The sequence below is a fragment of the Tachypleus tridentatus genome, chromosome 9, assembly GCF_004210375.1.
Source record: "Tachypleus tridentatus isolate NWPU-2018 chromosome 9, ASM421037v1, whole genome shotgun sequence".
In the NCBI taxonomy this organism is placed as follows: Eukaryota; Metazoa; Arthropoda; class Merostomata; order Xiphosura; family Limulidae; genus Tachypleus; species Tachypleus tridentatus.
In genome coordinates, this window is record NC_134833.1 from 56,770,682 (window position 1) to 56,787,502 (window position 16,821).

The 16,821-nt window shown below is 33.0% G+C and overlaps 1 pseudogene across 3 annotated transcripts in view; it reads left to right on the forward strand.

Moving 5' to 3' along the window:
* The first annotated feature begins 899 nt into the window (after positions 1–899).
* LOC143225286 (sex peptide receptor pseudogene) overlaps positions 900–16,821 on the forward strand; it is a 130,850-nt pseudogene continuing 114,928 nt past the window's right edge. For all 3 annotated transcript variants that reach the window (XR_013013768.1, XR_013013769.1, XR_013013772.1), the window contains exon 1: positions 900–1,050. The product of XR_013013768.1 is annotated as a sex peptide receptor pseudogene, transcript variant X1 (transcript). The remainder of the gene's footprint in view (positions 1,051–16,821) is intronic.

Below are 16,821 nucleotides of genomic sequence, written 5' to 3' on the forward strand. Positions count from 1 at the left end.
TATGTGTACTTTATGTTGGTCTCTAATCCGTCACCTAATCCACCAAGTACAACGTGTACTTTATGTTAGTCACCAAGTAATCGTGTCATTAATGTCAACTGTCAGTACTACGTGTGCCTTATGTTAATCCCTAATCCGTCACATAATCCACCAAGTACAACGTGTACTTTATATTAATCCCTAATCCGTCACCTAATTCACCAAGTAATACGTGTATTTCATATTAATGTCAAATCCGTCACCTAATTAACCAAGTACTACGTGTACCTTATGTTAATCCCTAATCCGTCACCTAATCCACCAAGTACAACGTTTACTTTATATTAATCCCTAATCCGTCACCTCATTCACCAAGTACTATGTGTACTTTATGTAAACCCCTAATCCGTTGTCTACTTCACCAGTTACTATGTGTACTTTATATTAATCCCTAATCCGTCGTCTACTTCACCAGTTACTATGCGTACTTTATGTTAATCTATAATCCGTCTTTCACTTTACCATGTATAGTATATGCTGCAGGTTATTTCCTAATCTGCATTCATAAACGTTATTTTTGTCGGTAACTAATTTCCAATAGTTATGGTTATACTATAACTCCAGTTCACGAATTCATAGGTTGATTGGCATTTCTTGTTGTCTCACCAAAATAATTATATTTAAGTTTAACCAAACCATCCAACACACATTTAATTTCATCTTTAAATAAGATATGCCATCGTCCTGTCTAGGTTACCATCTCCTTCCAGAGCTGTTCAGCATCCTGTTCCATACAGCCATTTGTTGACAACTAAAATGGTAGCATTAGTTCTACCTCTTCACATATACAAGTTCACAATAAACACGCATGAGCAGCAGTCGCCGCATATCAACGAGAATGCTGGGTAGAGATAGTGGAGGCTCCCACGGATTAGTAAGAAACGCCCAGGCTGACTTTGCTTCAGAGACGGAGAAGACAAGACTTTGAAGAGCCAGGCCCCAGTGATCCTGATAAATCTCTGATTATTCAGGCTCACTACAGCACGGAAACAGTAAAGTCTACAATAACTGGTATGTGTTATTTATCATTACGCATTTAGAAATGACTTAAACAAAGACCTAATGTTGTTTTCTGCAATATTTTAAACCGGAACATAATGTTTTACAGGTAAATATAATTAAATATCAAACACGTTTGAAAATCAGATAGTAGATATTTCATTTTACGTTGTCAACTGATCCACGGGGAAGTCAGTAGAATAAAACATTATATTCATCCAGTAGAATAAAACATGTTACACGTACCATACAGCGAAACACACTATTCAAAAAAGTTTAAAGAAACATACTTTACAAATCAGTAAAATGAAACATTAGAGTTAAATGTGTTTTACAAACCTTGAGTTTGAGAAAGCTTTGATTAGTACTCAAAGTTGGTCCAAAGAGTAGATTTTAACATTTGTTTAAATATGGATACTGAAGTCCGGTACTATTAGTTTTGGTAATGGTCAACATGTATTATAAGATTAAAAAACACAACACATCATGAATTCTTAATGTGAAGTTTTGTCCATCTGGTCGCAACTAATATTTTTACACAGATCTCTCGTTAGTTAGTATCTTATGTGAAGAAAAAACTTCCAGAAGCCGTTACGTCGCCAAAAACGAATAAAGAAAAAATGGTACCTAAGATCTTGATACCATAAAGAGAAACCAACTGATCATTAGGACATGTAGCAGTTAATGTCATTATTGAGTAGATAAAATATTCTCGTGTGTCAAGTGACAAAAAAGTTACAATAAAATCACTGTTAGTAAGTTAAAGCGACTAGTAACAGATTAACAGACAACACTATTTTGAATAAGGCTAGCAGGTTAACAGAATATATCTTGTATTAGATAAGACTAAGAGACGGCACATTGTCAAAGAGTGCTCTGTGTTCGAAAAACTACGAGACAGCACAGTTGTTGAACCAAAATATACAAAAGACGATGAGGTGGAAACTAACTGGTTAAGCTGTTGAAGAAACGTATTTAACTGTAAAAGCAGTTCCATTAACACGTGTTCTGTATATTTTTAACTTTTTTAAAGCATCTGTTTAAAACAGAACAAATAAATACATGTGTAAGTAGATTTGTAAGGAATATAAATTATAACAAATCTAACATGAAGTGTTACCTCATGGGTGGACTTCGGTCATCTTATACATGAAGTGTTACTTCATGGATGGATGTCAGTTATCTTCACCATGAGGTATTACTTCATGGGTAAACTTCAGTCACCTTTGATTTGAAATTACCTCATAAATTATAAAAGTTAAACCACTTACGACATCAAACGTTTTCCAGTCCATGCACCAATAAATTTTTTTTTAATGTGGCAGTGAGAAGTGATTACAAGATTCTTACCAAACGTCAAGATTTCTACTTAAACTTAAGTTTTTTATCCAGAGAAATGGCGCGTTTTATAAAAATCAATTTTATAAATTCGAATAAAAATTATAGTGACTGTACGCTTCTTACATATTTCTATACTTTATTTATATGGTTTACTAATGTTGAACTAATTTGTTTGTATATTATATTTTTATGGTTTCTTGATTCAAGCTGTGTATTTGTTTTTCGTTTGTTTTTTTTCACGATGTTAGATTTGTTTTAAGGATAAAATATTCATATAATGTTTGATATTCAGTTCTTGTTCTTTATATTACAAAACTCTGTATTTTTAGGAGACTTTTAACACAATTTTAAATCCTGTTTCGTTAATTAAAATTAAGTTTTTAAACGTTACAGTTCTAGAAAATTGTATAATAATTCATAAAAGAAGAGATACTTGTGACATTATTAAATGTTTCTACATTGTTCAGAATCATAATTCGCTTGACAATCACTACATGTGAAGGCAGTTTTAACAAATATGAATCATAATAATTCTACATGTCGAGATTTCCTTCTCGCACAGTACTTACATTGGAAATCTGTACGTAGTCTGATAGACTTAATAAAATATCGACAAAAATTTTGTAATTGGCGATAGATTTATCCTGGAACCTTAATTACTTATTTATTGTACATCTATTTCGTACGTACATTAGGAAAACAGAGCTACCAAGAACATGAGATAACACTAACAATATTATTGAAATGAAAAAAAATATGAACTGATGCTATACCCTGTTTCTAGAACGATAACTTAAACTGTAGTAAATGCATTGCTTTACATTGTAATTATTACGTTCATACTGTTGTACTTCACATCGTTGTTATTATATTATGCTAGACAGTTTTAATAATTACACTGTGGTATATGTAATACTTTACATAGCAGTTACTGTATTATGTTCACATTGTATTAACTGTAGTATATTATACTGTATTAACTGTAGTACATTATATTGCAATAATTATAGTACATAACAGATTAGTGACTGTAGTACACAATACTAGCGATTGTAGTACGTTACAGTGGAGTAACTGTAGTGCATAACATGGTAGTGATTGCAGTACGTTACACTGCAGTCAGTGTATTAAATTTAGTACATTACACTGCAGTAACTGTATTACATAACACAGTAGTGATTGTAGTACGTTACACTGCAGTCACTATAGTACATAACAGAGTAGTGACTGTTGTACGTAACGTTGTAATAACTTTAGTACATTACACTGCAGTAACTGTAGTACATTATATTGTATGTAGTAACTGTCCTGTATTATACTGTAGTATTTTAGAACGCATTAAAATAATTTTTAATGTAAACACTGTAATTATCTTTACACAGAATTTCATAATTTACCTAGTTTAATTGATTAATTTGTATACTTAATTAATATTATTCAACCGGAAAAATGGAAACTGATCTATTTTCTATAGCGGATGTTTTTAATATAAGAAGACTTATATTTCTTTCAGAAGATAAGAACTCATGTAATGACTGTTGTAATTCATAATCTTTTTTTGGAATAGTTGGAAATTGCTTATTAACATATTGATTAAGTACGGGAACTCAACGAAAGAAAACAACTATAAAACAATGAATTTTCAAAGTATATTCTCTTAGAAGACATATTTTTAGAAGACTAATTAACGTGGAAGTTAGGGTTTTATTTAACATGTACAATGAAAGTTTAAAACTATCCATGCATGTGTTTCCTTTTCTTATAGATTTATGTAGTGAATGACGGCAAGTCAATTGATTAAGGATTTGTATAAGGTAGTGAGAAAGTAAAATAATTCTTAAGAAAGCTTATCAGATAGTAAGAGAGTCGAGCTAACTGATAAATAAATGAGTCAGTTGGTAAGCAGTTTGAGTCATTTGGTGAGACAGTTGAACATTTTGTTAGAGAATGGGTTAATTCAGTTGATGAAAGAGTTGAACCAGTTGGTGAGAGAACTGAATATTTGGCGGGACAGTAGATAAACCGATAAGAAGGTTTATCATTTGGTGAGTCTGTTGGGGTAGTAAGTGACCCTGGGTATTTAATTCAGGGTTCCTTTATCTGTTGGTATTTAGTTAATTCAGAGTTTTCTTTAACTTTGGTTTTTGGTCATTAAATGGCTGTTTCATCCAACTGCCACACTCCACTCTGTTCCATTTATAATATACTAATGATGTCTCTTTCATTTTAAAACATTGTGGACGGTGAAAAATAAACGCTAATTCCTTAACATTTCTAAAAGTTGCATACGTTATTTAAATTTTTCACGTGGTGTTGAGTATTTAAAGACTGCATCTTTTATCCCAAATCTTCCAGTAGTAATCAGCTTTTGTTATTTTAATACTCACAAGAAAACAACATAGCCTTGAAGAGAATGTCAAAGTAAAAAAAAAAAACAACCAGTGATGTAGTTAATGCAAACCTACCTATTCAAGTGTATAATAGTAGTAGAAGCAGAAGTAATATTAAAATAAACATTTTTATATGTGGTTCTTAGTTTTAAAATAAATAAGAGATAATCATTTTAAAACAAAGTAAAAAGTCAGTGTCTCCTCCTGGGCAGTTGCTTCACTGTGGTCAGTGGCTGGAAATTAAAGACGGTAGAACGCTAACTGACCTACTAACTGTGACACAATTATATGGAGAAGGGCTCGTGCTTTGGATGGAGCTAAGCCTCTCTTGCACGTTAATCGAGTAATGGTAATACAACCAAGATCTTCTAGTATTTCAGCTACATCAATGATGACAATTAAAGTTAATAGAATTACTAATTCTTTTTTTCATTTTATGCCGGCATAAGTAAGTGAACACGATACACATATTGTGTTTAGTTTTTACTACGGGCTCTATTCATTTTAGGTAAATTATTGAAAAAGTTGATATTACATCAAATGAAACAATTTGTTCTTCTTTAAACTTGTGTGATAAGTAAAACGACAGCCCTCAATTTGGCGATAAAATTATATAATTTATTTCAATGCTTTTTTATTACTTTTTACAGATGTTCAGTTGAAGGCTTTCTGTAATGAAGTTCAAGAAAAAAGTAGACAAAATACGTTTAGTCCTAAGATTAATTATTAGCTTTAAACAAAAGAACTACAGACTTCTGAGTTAGTAAAACAAATAAAATCCAAAGTTTCAACAGCTATACTTTCGTTGGGTGTAACGACTCTAATTTTGTTTATTTATTGCTAAGCGTTAAGCTACACAATGAGTTATGAATGTCATGTTTGCTGCTGGTATCGCAACTCGATTTTTAGCGTTTAAAGTTTGTCGTTTACCACTGAGCTATGAAAAAGCACACTTCGCATAAGCAACTTGGAACTGATGCATCATAAAACACATTTAATATTTCATACAAACCAACATAATCTGATTCATAAACAACCGGGTTTAACTATGTTTACTGTTTTATAAGAAAATTATTGCACTTGTACAATGTTGTCCCTACCTCTTTGTTAAAAGCTCGATACGCCATGAAACACTTAATTATATAAATCGCTTCTTTGAATTATGCTTGGTTTTATCGTCGACGTACGTGGCACTAGGTGTACAATATCTATATATCATTCATTTGAAACATTGTAATGACCACGAACTTCAAGTAATGAGAGAATAATTAAGACAAATAGAAATAACTTGGCTAAAACTGTATGAGTAATGTAAGCAAAAATGAAAATTTGAAATTATCTTTATAGTAACATAAAAGTATGATGCAAACAGCTCATGATATCAGCGTCACGATTACAATATGTTCAATTGATGCTACGGTCTACGTATAAAGGTTCATATAATAATGATATTTACAGGTACATAAATAATACAATCACTAGCGTATATTTCATATCATCATTAAGTCATAGAGTATACAGTTGATATCATCATTACATTATAGAGGTATATATCTGATATAATTACATTATAGAGTATGTAGTTGATATCATCATTGAGTTATAGAGTATATAGATGATATCATCATTGTATTATAGAGTATTTAGCTGATATCACATTTACATTAGAGAGTATATGGTTGATATCATCATTAAGTTACAGAGTATGTAGTTGATGTCATCATTACATTATAGAGTATGCAGTTGATATCATCATTACATTGTAGAGTTTATAGTTGATATCATCATTACATTACAGAGCATATAGTTGATATTATCATTACATTATAGAGTACATAGTTGATATCATCATTAAGTTATAGAGTATATAGTTGATATCATCATTACATTATAGAGTATGCAGTTGATATCATCATTAAGTTATATGGTATATAATTGATATCATCATTAAGTTATTGAGTACATAGTTGATATCATAATTAAATTATAGAGTATATAGTTGATATCATTAAATTGTAGAGTATATAGCTGATCTCATCATTACATTATAGAGTATGCAGTTGATATCATCATTAAGTTATATAGTATATAGTTGATACATCATTAAGGTATTGAGTATACAGTTGATATCATCATTAAGTTATAGAGTATACAGCTGATATTATCATTACGTTATAGAGTATATAGTTGATATCATCATCACATTATAGAGTATATAGTTGATATTATCATTACATTAAAGAGTATGCAGGTGATATCATTATTAAGTTATAGAGTATAAAGTTGATATCATCATTAAGGTATAGAATATGTAGTTGATATCATTATTACATTATAGACTATATATTTGATATGATCATTAAGGTATAGAATATGTAGTTGATATCATTATTACATTATAGACTATATATTTGATATCATCATTAAGTTATATAGAGTGTACAGCTGATATTATCATTAGATTGCAGAGTATATAGGTGGTATCATCATTAACATACGGAAATCTTACTGTTACCATTTTAAATCCGTCAGAGCTGACACGTCACTAGCTTAGAGAAAATGTAAGACTAACATTAAGTTCACTTGTGAACAGCAAAAAACTAACCAAACAGCATTTCTCAATCTGAAGATCACAAGAATCGATACACGATTCAAAACAGAAATCCACAGGGAAATCACCCATATTGGACTATACATTTACTGGGACTCAGCACATGAAACAAAACAAAAACGCAACATATTAAGAAACCAAATAAAAACAGCCTTACTTATCCAACAACTAAAACCAAAATTAAACCAATATAAAGGAACACCTTTATACCTAATAACCTAACATCTAACTGCAACATCCACAACAGTCCAGAACCCATTTACACTCTCGTCCATAAGACATGTGCCGGTGAATTGCAAACTCTCTCTTTGTTAACCTGAAGATGACCTAAGAAGGTCGAAACGTTGTTCTCTGCTTTAGTTGTAAAAGTGTTAATACCCATACCAGTTGTCCTGAGGTACATTTTTACCTCGAGTGGTTTCTCGTCATCACAAATAACTTCAACTAACTATATCTATTGGAATTCGATTTAATTTTGTAGTTTACCGATTTAAGGGACATTTTCGGCTTTGTTCAAGTCAAACGCTTGTTTTTTGTTAAACCCGAAGTTGTAAAACGTGGTACCTGTGCCGTAGGGTTGGAGCCCCGAGTTAGAGTAATGCTAACCAATTAGGCTTATTACTGAGTCATCTGGTTGTCTTATATTTTGCTATTCTACTCACAGGAAAACAAAACCGAGTAATAAATAACAAAAATGTTTAATGTATTTTCCTTTATAATTTTACTTCAAGACATTAAATAAAATGCTCTTCTCTAAAGTTTATTTCATTACAAATGACACCACTGCAACACTTTATTTTTATATATTTTAGAGACGGCTAACATGGGTATTAAAATTTTAATTAGAATAAAGTACAGAACAACGTTTCGACTTTCTTTGGTCATTTTCAGGTTAGCAAAGAGAGTTTGCTGTTGGCCATTGACGGGTACATATCTCAGAGAAGAGCCCATTTTATAGATTTGTGCTGAACCACAACCAAATCAAATTAAGTAAGACATTTAAAAGCCAGATTTTGTAGAAAATGCAAAAGTAACGAACTTATAACTGAAGAATAATTTCCTCGAAAAAGGTCAAAAGGCCTACTGGTTTGTTGGTTTGTTTGTTTTGAAATTCGCGCAAAGCGACTCGAGGGCTATCTGCGTTAGCCGTCCCTAATTTAAAAGTGTAAAACTAGAGGGAAGGCAGCTAGTCATCACCACCCACCGCCAACTCTTGGGCTACTCGTTTACCAACGAATAGTGGGATTAACCGTCATATAATAACGACCCCAAGGCTGAAAGGGCGAGCATGATTGAGGCGACCGGGATTCGAACCCGCGCTCTTGGATTACGAGTCGAACGCCTTGACCCACTTTGTCATGCCAGGCCAGGCCTACTGGAGTGGTCACTGCTTTAACCATTGGCACCACTATATACTAGTGTGTTGTCTATCAGTCAGTAAACACTGACCGGCCCGGTAACCTGAGGGTCGCGGGTTCGAATCCCGGTCACACCAAACATGCTCGCCCTTTCAGCCGTGGGAACGTTATAATGTGACGGTCAGTCCCACTATTCGTTGGTAAAAGAGTAGTCCAAAAGTTGGCGGTGGGTGGTGATGACTAATTGCCTTCCCTTTAGTCTTACACTGGTAAATTAGGGACGGCTAGCACAGATAACCCTCGAGTAGCTTTGTGCGAAATTCAAAAAACAAACCAACTAAAATGACCTCATATAAAGGATGTTTAACGTTGCAATTTGTACTGTCGTGACGTAAGTAAGACGTGCACATGCTATGAATCATAAGAATAATTATTCAATCTGTAGGCTACAACACAGCGTGACATATGAACTTCAAAAGCAAGTGATAAAACATTGGTTTTATTTACTCTTTAAACAGAACACTTTCTGAGACCCTGCGAAAGTTAATCTAGTAACTAGTGTCTTAACACATGAAAACAGACAAATAGGTTTCATGTTTACTCAAACCTTTTACAGAATAATGGTTACTAAAATACTGCGTAATGTAATGCTTACTTCCCTCCCGATAGATCAACGATAATTTTACGAATTTACGATTCTAAAACTTGGTATACAATTTCTCTCGATGGACAGAACGCAGATAATCAATTTCACAGCTTTTTGTTAACAAATCAATGACATTATATTACTCATTAGATCATATTCAAAACCCACAATACAATATAGTTAACTATAATTATGATCAGCAAATATATTATAATGAACATGTACTTTCATGAATATTCAGTTTGTTATTAAGACTTGTATGAATAGACTAGAAGCGCGTGCTCTGTGAGGAAGTGCAGGTTGACGATTGGGATGTAACTAAATTAAAGAATAGAAAGATGTGTAAAAAAATATCTGGAATAACATTCTAGCCAATTTATAAATACACAACATCTTAGTTTGTGTCATCACAATATAGTACAGAACACACAAAAAACAGAATACACAACAGAAATGTATTGGTACATATAATTAAGCATAAATACATATTTTACCACAGAGCTTTCCATGGGCTGGCTATCAATGGTTGAGAATGAAAAAAATTGCTATTTTATTCTCTTGATATAATGTTTATGGTTGACTTCTTTAATGAGGTAGGCTTTATTCTGGTTAAGCTCATAAACAACACATCTGTTACTTAACAGACTTAATGGTTGATGTCTCAAGTTGAACAATAACGGAAATTAGAATACAAACTTAATTACTGTCATAAATAGTAATAGTCATCATAAATTAAGCTGTACTGTTTTGTAGACACACGAACTCTAGGAATGCCAAATATGCCAACAGGTGAAAAATAACTAATTCTTCACCGCCTAGTGTGATGAAACGTCAACATTTTTCATGTTTTTTTTTTTTTTCTCAGATATTCGCGTAAAGTTGCTTAAAAGCTATCTGTACTGGCCGTCCATAATTTTGAATAGATAGACCAGATGGAATGTAACTAACTGGTCGACAGTTAATATAACTTTAAGGTTATATTTTTTCTGACCAAAATGTGGAATTTGGTTGCTACCCTTGTATAGGTATACATACGTTGCGTAAGTTATATTGAAACGATTTTGAAGCTTCACTTCGTACTTACAGTCCAAGTCTTCAAGTCTAGTTTTGTTCTATATGAGGTATGTGTGTCTTAATAATAGCTTAGCAACGTAATTTCATTGCACAAAACTCCATAGTCTCTGGGTCTTGCTATTAAGCTGCTTGAGGAAGACGACAGGTAAAAGTAAGAGACTGAAAGTTTTTATCTTCATGAGCCATGTTGACTTCGTTTTAGAGGCAAATAATTTTATCTGGCGTGCGTGAGCGATGTTTGCTCACTAACAGTTATCAAGTATTAAGCACGAATTGTTGCAGGTCCTTCTTTGAATAGTCTTGGTACCCCAGACTATTCCACATTTCTTTGTTTATTAATGCCATTAAGTAAGAGGGATATGTTCATCTAAAAAAAAAAATCTACATCTCCGACTTAATAATTTTCTTGTGATCTGAGTGAATAACCATCTCAAAAGCTATCAACGTTTCACAACATCACACTACCTACGAACACCAAACAGTGCCAAATCGTAGTGCTGATAGATTCCATTCTACTACATGTTTATACTGCTTATGCTTGCCACATGACTTACTGATCTAACGTAATGAGCCCTTTTAAAAGGTCCAGAATTATTTTGTTTCCCAGTAAAGGAACGCTAGAACCATATATCCATACTCCGGCACGTTAGTCACTATTAGACACTCCGCCCAAACTCTGAGGATTTGTATTTATTTCATAATTAGTACATGTGTGTGTGTTTCTTTATTTGTCTGGAATTAAAGACAAAGCTATACCATTGGTTATCTGTGCTCTGCCCATCACGGATATGGAAACCTAGATTTTAGCGGTATGAATCCGCAGACAAACCGCTGTGCAAATGAGGGGCGCATGTGCATGTCCTTCATGCAATAAAGATCAACGTAATTTCTATTCCCATCGCCATTATAACACTTATTTATCATCAGTAATTACGACATTTAAAAAATGTTACAATGAAAAATAAACACTTTTTGTCATAGTATTATTTAATTACTAATAATTACGTTTTTATGATGTTTCTCAGTTTGAGGTTTATAAGTAGTTCACCATGTCCACAAGTAAGGTAACAAGTGACAAGGATTTTGTCCAATTCTTTGATTACCACTGTCCCTGTTTTATAATGATAGTATGCATATATTTTTTACTCTGTTCCTAATACGATAATATGTAACAGGCTGGGTGCCCCAGTTTTGTTTTTAATATGCGTTTTATAAGATATTATTAAACAAGAGAGCTTGTGATGTCAAGGTAGAACCTTGATAACAACGGTTCGAATACTTTCACTTTCAAGTGGACCATAAGTCCGTATTTAATGTAGAGAACTGGACATTTGTGTTCATTATATCAAAACATGTTGTTCACTAACAAAAAGGTACTTCAGAGAGAAATATCTCTACAATAAAAACTTAATACCATACTTAACAACGGAGTAGAAACTTAATACCAAACTTAAAACTGTGTTAAAACGTAATATATTACTTACTGTGTTAGAAAATTAAAACCGCGCTAAAAATTAATATATTATTTACTGTGTTAAAAAACTTAAAACTATACTAAAACACAGGTTGGTTAAGGCGTTCGACTCATAATCTTATGGTCAAGGGCTCCAATCCCGGTCGCACCAAATATGCTCGCCCTTTCAAGCGTAGGGGCGTTATAATATGACGGTCAATCTCACTATTCGTTGGTAAAAGAGTAGCCCAAGATTTGGCGGTGGGTGATGACTAGCTGCCTTCCATCCAGTCTTACACTGCTAAATTAGGGACGGCTAGCGCTTATAACCCTCGTGCAGCTTTGCGTGAAATTAAAAAACAAACTAAACGTAATATATTACTTACTGTGTAATATACGTAAAATCTAATACCACGCTTCCACCACAGTAACAGAGGAAAGATCTATAACCTTGTTGCTAGAGGGCGGAGATGTAGTCTATGAGTAATAAAAACATATTTATTATGTACTTTATCAATGCGATTTAATGTTATCTAATCTATGAGTAAACCAAACACGTATTAAATATACCATTCATATAACTATTGTCTCATAATTGCAACAACAATTAAAACTCTCTTTTAAATTATATAACTAGCAATTGTTTCAGATATTATCCTGTCCATTTTCTTCTGTGCTGAAAAAAAGTAATTTCGAATCCGTATTTGCAAGTTTGAAAATGATAATAAAGCACTGCAGTAGTAATGACAAATATTAATAATTTGAAGTAAAGCAAATGTCCTCTAGGATAACTTCAAAGTATACAAATGCTTCAATAGGTTCTGTTGGTGTTTGTTCTAGATCTGTATGAAGTTTTTTGCTCTAAAATAAAATTTCTATATGGTCTGTTGAGTTTTATTGAAGTTCCTTGCGTGAAATTGTTTTTATGGAACATAAACCATGTCAAGAACATAATAAACTCTGATGTGAAAAATCGTATTCTTCGAGTAACCTATAAAACTTGAGAGAACTCTATCGGTTGGTACACGAAGTTTAAAAAGTTGCTTTACATTTCTATCAAACGTTTATATAGAAACGGGTTTGGCCTATATGCTAATTCAATCTGCAGAATATTTGTTAGGTTTCAAAAAGGGAAAAATATATCACAATTTTACTGAGCTATAACCTTCAGCGTTGTTTAAGTTTAAAATTAGCAACCATAGCAACGTATAGCCAAAATGAGATTTCTCAATATATGTGAACGTTTTTATATTATTTATTTTCAGTGTGAAATAATTTTGTGAAACTCAATTAAAGTAAAACACAATGTGCCATCTTATTCTAAAAATGGACTTAGATAAGTTAAGAAGGCCCGGCATAACCCGGCATACAGATAGCCCTCTAGTAGCTTTACGCGAAATTCAAAACAAACAATAGACAAGTGAAACACAATTTACAATTATTTAAAATTTTCACTATAAATAAGTCAAACACCACATACTAAGAGTTTAAAGTTGGATCTTAGTTACATTATAAAAAACTACTGTAACTAGTGCCGACGAAAGTTAGCTGGCTAAAACACAGCAGATACAACATTGATTGACTCACTGTTATTTGATCAGTTATTTGGAAAACGAATGTTTCTGTCTAAACTATAATAAGTGAATGACCCGTACGTAGTTTCAAACATTTCGTTCAAGTCATTTTAGACCCGAAATAATATTATGATTTTTTTTATTAATATCGAATTAATATTATTTAATTTTCTTAAGGTAAAAGAAACACAGCTGTCCCTAATTTTAAATTTATGGACCAAACGGAAGGCAGTTAGGAGAAAAAAAGACTATCACCAACACATGGGTTATTCTTACCTCATAGTTGTAGAAACATATCTCCTAGTCATAGTAGAATCATACCTCCCTGCAGTTAGGAGCATTATAATGTTACGACCTATACCACTATACATTGGTAAAAGAGTAGTCCAAGAGTTGGCGGTGTGTGCTGATGACTAACTGCCTTCCCTATATAGTCTTACATTGCTCACTTAGGGACGGCTAGTGCAGACAGCTCTCGTGTAACGTTGCGCGAAATTAAAAAAAAAAAAAACAAACAAACTATGCCATTAATGTGTATAGTACATAAAACAAAAGCCCCCTAGTGACTCAGCGGTATGTCTGCGGACTTAGAACGCTAAAAACTGGATTTCGATACCCGTAGTAGGCAGAGCACAGATAGCCCATTGTGTAGCTTTGTGCTTAATTCAAAACAACAAAACAACAACATAAAACAAAATGGAATCCTCAATAGCTGCAGCATTTAAGATTCTTTTAGGCAGGATTAGAATAAATTAATCTATGAGAGCTATTTTTTCTTTTTATTAGCAATAATTTTGTGCACCAGCAATATCAAACATGGGGTAAGCATATACCCGATTCGATTTAATTACTACCAGTATCTCTTCCAACTTACTCTCAAATTGAAATTCTTTTAAACATAATTATAGTAGATTAATCCATGAGATCTTGAGCGTGATCAAATACACCAATCAAAATGGTTTAACCTTCCAAGTTGAAATCGGTTTCAATCAGTCAAGAGATGATGGAACTTTAAGCTCTTGTTCAGAGCTATTTTATGTGCCGTTGTGCAGCGGCTGAACAAGAAACACGACGAATCTAAACATATCAACTACGTTCATTTCATTTTAAGTTTAGTTATTAACTCAACTAGCAATGCATTAAAACTAATTCCCAAAGGCCTGGCATTAAAAACTTTCGAAATAACCACATTTTAAAAGAAACACACAATTTTGATGCTTGCTACAAAGAAATACAATTCCTACGTGGTGTTAAATATTCTTTCTATAATTTGTTTCCCATAAATGGCAAATATTAAGCAAAATTATGTTAAATTTAAATTTACTGGTTGAATAGATTCAAAATTATTTTCGCATTAGCCTCGCTAATTGGATGTATAAGTTTTATGGGCCTTTTTTCGTTCAAATTACATTTGCAGATAGCGAGCACGTAACTTCTCTGCTGAGATTATGTTGAATTGATTATTTTGTTTGTTTGTTTTTTGAATTTCGCGCAAAGCTACACGAGGGTTGTCTGCTCTAGCCGTTCCTAATTTAGCAGTGTAAGAATAGAGGACAGGCAACTAGTCATCACTACCAACCGCCCACTCTGATGCCACTATTTTACAAAGGAATATTGGGATTGACCGTCGCATTATAACGTTGGAACCCGGAACCCTCAGATTATGAGTCGAGTGACTTAACCACCTGACCATGCCGGGTATTGTCGAATAGAAGATTTACACTTTACAAAACAAAATCACAAAAAAAAACAATTGGTTCGTCAGACCAAATCAACAAAGGAAACGTCCACAGGCTAGTCACTGCTAAGTTTATAGAATTACAACGCTAAAAATGTAGGTTCGATTTCCCATGGTAGAGAAAGTGTAGGTCGCTTATTGGGTAGCTTTGTACTAGGAAAACAACAGCATTAACAATGGAAAGTAATATATTTGTATATTGTTTGCTTAAGCTCTTACATACGCTATTTATGTACACAATAAGTTGTATATTCGGCCTCCTGGCAACTCAACATGTGACTTATAACTTCAAAAATTAGAGTTCAATACCCGCTGTTGGGACAGTGCAGGTTATCTATTGTGTAGCTTTACGCCTAAACATAAAGAAACTTATAAATTGCAATGTTTGCAACATTTGTTCCTCATATTCATTATTACAGTATAATTTCTTAGGAAGGACGTCCGTAAGTTAACTACCACGCACCAATCAACGAACTAACTCATTCATTTGTGAACAGTTTAAATTGTATTTTATGACTCACTATGTTGCACTTAAACACAATAAATATTGTTTCCTGCCTTACAGTATTACACTGGATTATGCTTCATGGCTATGTTATTGTGTCAAAATACAGTAAACATGTGTTTTATGACTTACTGTATTGCATTAAAACGCAATAAAAACTGTAAATTATGTTTCACTATACTAAACCAAAATACAGTAAAAAGTTCTTCTAATTTTATTACATAAGATATACTTCGAAATAGTAGTGTCGCAAAATTGTTCGTTAAGTCAAAAAATAATGTTCTTTCTTTAAGAAACTTATCAGTAAGTTTAATATAAAATTTTATACCCAAGTAGGCTTAGCTGTCGATAAATTCAACGAAGGCAGTACTCATTGCTTTGCTGCCTTCATTCTACACTGAAGCTATAATAATAAAGGGATTAAAATCTATGAAAACTTTTATTTCTACAGACTTTAGTCATCAGTGAAAGAAAATTACTCCTGTGGCTTTCAAAGATTTTCAAAGCAAAGTTTGAGATTACTGCATGAAGAATAGGAGCTATTGTTCCGCGATATTTAGAATAGCTACAACATCAATAACTTCTACATTACGAACAGTCGTCAATCAACTTTCCCTCTCCACTACTTAAATTCAAATAATAGCATGTTGCAGCATAAGCCACTGTTTCAAGTTTAGATTGTAAACATCAAACAGTTTCTGATTCACAAGACAGGAGTGGGATGTATTTGACTTGAAAATGATAAACGATCAAATTAATAGTATTAAAATAACTTGGTTAATATGGCCAACTGCTTTAATAAATAGTCAAATACTCAAATATACCGCTTGTTTGTTTGTTTGTTTTAATTTCGTACAAAGCTACTCGAGGGCTAGCTGCGCTAGCCGTCCCTAATTCAGCAGTGTAAGACTAGAGGGAAGGTAGCTGGTCACCACTACCCACCGCCAACTCTTGGGCTACTCTTTTACCATCAAATAGTGGGATTGATCGACACATTATAACGCCCTCACAGCTGTAAAGGCAAGCATGTTTGGTACGAACGACGGGGATTCGAACCCGCAACCCTCGGATTACGATTTGAACGCCTTAACCC